Here is a 7589-nt window from a genome sequence, read left to right as displayed (position 1 = left end):
ATACCAATGTTTCCATTTATCATCCACTCCTGCCGAATTAGGGTCAGCATTGAATCGTTCTGTTTGAAGATATCGCTCCATTCTGACATAAAGTTAATAAATTGAAATAAAGAATAGATTTGCCTTTCTAATCTAGGCTTTATTAACTTAAAAATCCGGTAGCACATCTTCAACACCCAGACCCAACTAAAGGCTGGAAAGAACTGAATTTAAGATGGCCACCACAAATCACATGACATCAACTACCAATGAGATTACAGCATATATCCCAAGGCAGGAAACAAACAAGCAATCACAATACTTCTTACTAAACATAAAGAATAATCACCACAAAGGCAAAGCGATATTCCATTGCAATGTTCTATTGCATTGCAAATGACTACGATATTTTAAAGGGGTATTCCATTGTAATGTCGTATTGCATTACTAATGATTGTATATTGCAAAATGATATTCCATTGCAATGTTCTATTGCACTGCAAAGGAATATTATATTAGAAAGTGATATTCCAGTATAAAGTGCTTTTGCACTGCAAATGTCTATTACATTGCAAAGTGATATACCATCTCAATGTACTAATGCATTGCAGAAAAGATACAAAAAGCTAATTGAAAAGTGATACTTATATCTGTAGGATTACAATACAAGAGGGTGAAATGATGCCACAGCGATACAAAGCACTGGTTAGACCACAGCTGCGGTACTGTGTTCAATTCTTGGCATCACAGCTTAGGAATGCAGTATTAGGCTTAAAAAGTGAAGCGCAGATTTACCAGAAGGAGACATAGAGTCCAAGGGGCAAATTACAACGGGATATTGCACAAACTCGGGTTTTTTTCCCTGGAATTTAGAAGCTTAAGTGGTGATTTGATTGAAGTATTCACGATATTAAGTGGAAATGCTAGTGTAGATAGCGAGAAGCTATTTCTGATGATTGACCCATCTGGGAGTAGGGGCCACAGCCTCAACGTTAGATCCAAGCCTTTCAGGAGAGAAGTTTGCGTTACAGAAATTTGTAACACACTTCCGCAAACAGCAATTAAAGCTGGGCCAATTGTCAATTTTAAACTTGAGATTGAGAGATGTTTGTTAACCAAAGGTATTAAGGGATTTGGAGCAAAGGAATGCAAACGGATGACGATCGATGATTTAATTAAATGGCAGAAATGCTCCAGGCAGTAAAGGGCCTGCTCCTGTTGTTATAGGATCAAAGCACGACTGTAAAATTCAATATCGCGATTTGAAAGTAGCACCCGAACAGGGACTTGAATACTGGACCCTCAGATTAAAAGTCTGAAGCTCTACCGACTGAGCTATCCGGTCTCTTGCAATTCAACGATCAAAAAATACTTTCATTGGCTGCAGTGCATCATTGCATCTCCGACAAATTCAATTTACTTGTCTATAATCCAGCCTGCACAGCACATTTCTGCCGCAAATCCAGACTGACTGCCTCAGAACACCATCACTTGAGAAATATTAACCCACCCACAAAAGACATGCTCGTTAGCAGCGGCGTCAGATGTGACAAGTGCCGTCCCTCAGATATCTGTATTAGATCATCAACTGTTCACCGTATTTATGATTGACTTGGGTGGAGCAATGCAGCACTGTAGATCGTATTTTGAAGATCGCACTAAGTTAGACGGTCCGCTCGTAGTGCAGTTGGGAAATGGAGGAAACCAAATGGACAGAGACAGACACAGTAAGCCGGCTAAACAAAGGCAAATCGAGTTCACTGCACGCAAGTGTGACACCATCCACTTTGGAACAAAGTAAGATAGTTCTGATTATTTTCGAAATAATGGGAAGCTATTAACTTTTGAGGAGCAATGAGGTTTATGAGTCCCAGTTCACAAATTATTATTAGCTTGTTGACATGGAGCAAAAGACATTTGAAAAAGTCCCGCATATGGGACATTGGGCTAAATTTGAAACGCATGTAATTGAAGGCTAATTATTAACCTGGTTAGGAAATTGGTGGCACGGCAGGAGACAAAGTTTGCAGATGATGATCAGGTACATTAATTGGCAGATTATGACGAGTGGTGTCTCTGATTGATCACTTTTGGGAACTCAACTAATCACCGATTTCATTAACGACTTACTTGAGAGCCACACATCCAAGTTTGAGGATGACAAAAAAGATAGGCGGCATGAAAATCAGTTGAGATGGAAGCAAGACATTTGACCAGATATTCATAGATTAAGTGAATGTGTAATTTTCTGGCAAATTGATTTAAATATTAGCAAGTGTGACGTGATTCACTACCGATCTTTATAGGAGTATTTAGAATACACTCCTTATAATGTTAAGCTGGAAACAGTTGATATCCAAATAGACTTGTGTCCCTGTACATATATCATTAAATGGTCATGGACAGGTACAGAAATGAATCAAAAAGCTAATTGAAAAGTGATACTTATATCTGCAGGATTACAATATAAGAGGGTGAAATGATGCCACAGCTATACAAAGCACTGGTTAGGCCACAGCTGCGGTACTGTGTTCAATTCTCGGCATCACAGCTTGGGAATGTATTATTAGGCTTAAAAAGTGAAGGAGACATAGAGTCCAAGGGACAAATTACAACGGGATATTGCACAAACTCGGTTTTTTTTTCCTGGAATTTAGAAGCTTAAGTGGTGATTTGATTGAAGTATTCACGATATTAAGAGGAAATGCTAGTGTAGATAGCGAGAAGCTATTTCTGATGATTGACACATCTGGGAGAAGGGGCCATAGCCTCAACATTAGATCCAAGCGTTTCAGGAGAGAAGTTTGTGTGACAGAAATTTGTAACACACTTCCGCAGACAGTAATTAAAGCTGGGCCAATTGTCAATTTTAAACTTGAGATTGAGAGATGTTTGTTAACCAAAGGCATTAAGGGATCTGGAGCAAAGGAATGCAAACGGATTATCGATCGATGATTTAATTAAATGGCAGAAAGGCTCCAGGCATGAAATGGCCTGCTCCTGTTGTTATTTTCTTTGTTAAATGATCAAAGTGCGAATGTAAAGTTGAGTATCGCGATTTAAAAGCAGCGCCCGAACAGGGACTTGAACCCTGGACCCTCAGATTAAAAGTCTGATGCTCTACCGACTGAGCTATCCGGGCTCTTGCAATGCCAAGCTCACAAAAGTACTTTCATTGGCTGCAGTGCATCATTGCATCTCCGACAAATTCAATTTACTTGTCCATAATCCAACCTGCACAGCACATTTCTCCCACAAATCCGGATTGACTGCCTCAGACCACCATCACTTAAGAAATATTAACCCACCCACAAAAGACACGCTCGTTAGCAGCGGAGTCAGATGTGACAAGTGCCGTCCCCCAGATATCTGTATTAGATCATCAAATGTTCACCGTATTTATGACTGACTTGGATGGAGCAATGGAGCACTGTACATCATATTTTGAAGATCGCACTAAGTTAGACGGTCCGCTTGTAGTGCAGTTGGGAAATGGAGGTAACCAAACGGACAGAGACAGTAAGCCGGCAAAACAAAGGCAAATCGAGTTCAATGTACGCAAGTGTGACACCAGCCACTTTGGAACAAAGTAAGATAGTTCTGAGTATTTTCTAAATAATGGGAAGCTATTAACTGTTGAGGAGCAAAGAGGTTTATGAGTCCCAGTTCACAAATTATTATTTGCTTGTAGACATGGAGCAAAGACATTTGAAAAAGTCGCGCATATGGGACATTGGGCTAAATTTGAAACGCATGTAATTGAAGGCAAATTATTAACCTGGTTAGGAAATTGGTGGCACGGCAGGAGACAAAGTTTGCAGATGATGATCAGGTACACTAATTGGCAGAATATGACGAGTGGTGTCTCTGATTGATCACTTTTGGGAACTCAACTAATCACCGATTTCATTAACGACTTACTTGAGAGCCACACATCCAAGTTTGAGGATGACAAAAAAGATAGGCGGCATGAAAATCAGTTGAGATGGAAGCAAGACATTTGACCAGATATTCATAGATTAAGTGAATGTGTAATTTTCTGGCAAATTGATTTAAATATTAGCAAGTGTGACGTGATTCACTACCGATCTTTATAGGAGTATTTAGAATACACTCCTTATAATGTTAAGCTGGAAACAGTTGATATCCAAATAGACTTGTGTCCCTGTACATATATCATTAAATGGTCATGGACAGGTACAGAAATGAATCAAAAAGCTAATTGAAAAGTGATACTTATGTCTGTAGGATTACAATATAAGAGGGTGAAATGATGCCACAGCTATACAAAGCACTGGTTAGGCCACAGCTGCGGTACTGTGTTCAATTCTCGGCATCACAGCTTGGGAATGTATTATTAGGCTTAAAAAGTGAAGGAGACATAGAGTCCAAGGGACAAATTACAACGGGATATTGCACAAACTCGTTTCTTTTTTTTCCTGGAATTTAGAAGCTTAAGTGGTGATTTGATTGAAGTATTCACGATATTAAGAGGAATTGCTAGTGTAGATAGCGAGAAGCTATTTCTGATGATTGACCCATCTGGGAGAAGGGGCCATAGCCTCAACATTCGATCCAAGCATTTCAGGAGAGAAGTTTGTGTGACAGAAATTTGTAACACACTTCCGCAGACAGTAATTAAAGCTGGGCCAATTGTCAATTTTAAACTTGAGATTGAGAGATATTTGTTTACCAAAGGTATTAAGGGCTCTGGAGCAAAGGAATGCAAACGGATATCGATCGATGATTTAATTAAATGGCAGAAAGGCTCCAGGCATGAAATGGCCTGCTCCTGTTGTTATTTTCTTTGTTAAATGATCAAAGTGCGAATGTAAAGTTGAGTATCGCGATTTAAAAGCAGCGCCCGAACAGGGACTTGAACCCTGGACCCTCAGATTAAAAGTCTGATGCTCTACCGACTGAGCTATCCGGGCTCTTGCAATGCCAAGCTCACAAAAGTACTTTCATTGGCTGCAGTGCATCATTGCATCTCCGACAAATTCAATTTACTTGTCCATAATCCAACCTGTACAGCACATTTCTCCCACAAATCCGGATTGACTGCCTCAGACCACCATCACTTCAGAAATATTAACCCACCCACAAAAGACACGCTCGTTAGCAGCGGAGTCAGATGTGACAAGTGCCGTCCCCCAGATATCTGTATTAGATCATCAAATGTTCACCGTATTTATGACTGACTTGGATGGAGCAATGTACATCATATTTTGAAGATCGCACTAAGTTAGACGGTCCGCTTGTAGTGCAGTTGGGAAATGGAGGTAACCAAACGGACAGAGACAGTATGCCGGCAAAACAAAGGCAAATCGAGTTCAATGTACGCAAGTGTGACACCAGCCACTTTGGAACAAAGTAAGATAGTTCTGAGTATTTTCGAAATAATGGGAAGCTATTAACTGTTGAGGAGCAAAGAGGTTTATGAGTCCCAGTTCACAAATTATTATTTGCTTGTAGACATGGAGCAAAGACATTTGAAAAAGTCCCGCATATGGGACATTGGGCTAAATTTGAAACGCATGTAATTGAAGGCAAATTATTAACCTGGTTAGGAAATTGGTGGCACGGCAGGAGACAAAGTTTGCAGATGATGATCAGGTATATTAATTGGCAGATTATGACGAGTGGTGTCTCTGATTGATCACTTTTGGGAACTCAACTAATCACCGATTTCATTAACGACTTACTTGATGGGATTGAGAGCCACACATCCAAGTTTGAGGATGACAAAAAAGATAGGCGGCATGAAAATCAGTTGAGATGGAAGCAAGACATTTGACCAGATATTCATAGATTAAGTGAATGTGTAATTTTCTGGCAAATTGATTTAAATATTAGCAAGTGTGACGTGATTCACTACCGATCTTTATAGGAGTATTTAGAATACACTCCTTATAATGTTAAGCTGGAAACAGTTGATATCCAAATAGACTTGTGTCCCTGTACATATATCATTAAATGGTCATGGACAGGTACAGAAATGAATCAAAAAGCTAATTGAAAAGTGATACTTATATCTGCAGGATTACAATATAAGAGGGTGAAATGATGCCACAGCTATACAAAGCACTGGTTAGGCCACAGCTGCGGTACTGTGTTCAATTCTCGGCATCACAGCTTGGGAATGTATTATTAGGCTTAAAAAGTGAAGGAGACATAGAGTCCAAGGGACAAATTACAACGGGATATTGCACAAACTCGGTTTTTTTTTCCTGGAATTTAGAAGCTTAAGTGGTGATTTGATTGAAGTATTCACGATATTAAGAGGAAATGCTAGTGTAGATAGCGAGAAGCTATTTCTGATGATTGACCCATCTGGGAGAAGGGGCCATAGCCTCAACATTAGATCCAAGCGTTTCAGGAGAGAAGTTTGTGTGACAGAAATTTGTAACACACTTCCGCAGACAGTAATTAAAGCTGGGCCAATTGTCAATTTTAAACTTGAGATTGAGAGATGTTTGTTAACCAAAGGTATTAAGGGATCTGGAGCAAAGGAATGCAAACGGATTATCGATCGATGATTTAATTAAATGGCAGAAAGGCTCCAGGCATGAAATGGCCTGCTCCTGTTGTTATTTTCTTTGTTAAATGATCAAAGTGCGAATGTAAAGTTGAGTATCGCGATTTAAAAGCAGCGCCCGAACAGGGACTTGAACCCTGGACCCTCAGATTAAAAGTCTGATGCTCTACCGACTGAGCTATCCGGGCTCTTGCAATGCCAAGCTCACAAAAGTACTTTCATTGGCTGCAGTGCATCATTGCATCTCCGACAAATTCAATTTACTTGTCCATAATCCAACCTGCACAGCACATTTCTCCCACAAATCCGGATTGACTGCCTCAGACCACCATCACTTAAGAAATATTAACCCACCCACAAAAGACACGCTCGTTAGCAGCGGAGTCAGATGTGACAAGTGCCGTCCCCCAGATATCTGTATTAGATCATCAAATGTTCACCGTATTTATGACTGACTTGGATGGAGCACTGTACATCATATTTTGAAGATCGCACTAAGTTAGACGGTCCGCTTGTAGTGCAGTTGGGAAATGGAGGTAACCAAACGGACAGAGACAGTAAGCCGGCAAAACAAAGGCAAATCGAGTTCAATGTACGCAAGTGTGACACCAGCCACTTTGGAACAAAGTAAGATAGTTCTGAGTATTTTCGAAATAATGGGAAGCTATTAACTGTTGAGGAGCAAAGAGGTTTATGAGTCCCAGTTCACAAATTATTATTTGCTTGTAGACATGGAGCAAAGACATTTGAAAAAGTCCCGCATATGGGACATTGGGCTAAATTTGAAACGCATGTAATTGAAGGCAAATTATTAACCTGGTTAGGAAATTGGTGGCACGGCAGGAGACAAAGTTTGCAGATGATGATCAGGTATATTAATTGGCAGATTATGACGAGTGGTGTCTCTGATTGATCACTTTTGGGAACTCAACTAATCACCGATTTCATTAACGACTTACTTGATGGGATTGAGAGCCACACATCCAAGTTTGAGGATGACAAAAAAGATAGGCGGCATGAAAATCAGTTGAGATGGAAGCAAGACATTTGACCAGATATTCATAGATTAAGT

At 40.0% G+C, this 7589-nt stretch overlaps 3 non-coding genes across 3 annotated transcripts; all 3 read right to left on the bottom strand.

Moving 5' to 3' along the window:
• Positions 1–3048: 3048 nt before the first annotated feature.
• Positions 3049–3121, bottom strand: trnak-uuu (transfer RNA lysine (anticodon UUU)). Its single transcript has one exon. It is a non-coding gene; the product is annotated as a tRNA-Lys (tRNA).
• A 1719-nt stretch (positions 3122–4840) lies between these two features.
• On the bottom strand, positions 4841–4913 carry trnak-uuu (transfer RNA lysine (anticodon UUU)). Its single transcript has one exon. It is a non-coding gene; the product is annotated as a tRNA-Lys (tRNA).
• A 1719-nt stretch (positions 4914–6632) lies between these two features.
• trnak-uuu (transfer RNA lysine (anticodon UUU)) lies at positions 6633–6705 on the bottom strand. Its single transcript has one exon. It is a non-coding gene; the product is annotated as a tRNA-Lys (tRNA).
• Between the last annotated feature and the right edge of the window lie 884 nt (positions 6706–7589).

This window comes from Somniosus microcephalus, unplaced genomic scaffold (assembly GCF_052327205.1).
Source record: "Somniosus microcephalus isolate GS21.2 unplaced genomic scaffold, FLI_Smic_1.0 unresolved_chr5, whole genome shotgun sequence".
NCBI classification, from domain to species: domain Eukaryota; kingdom Metazoa; phylum Chordata; class Chondrichthyes; order Squaliformes; family Somniosidae; genus Somniosus; species Somniosus microcephalus.
This window is presented reverse-complemented; position numbering and strand designations above follow the sequence as displayed.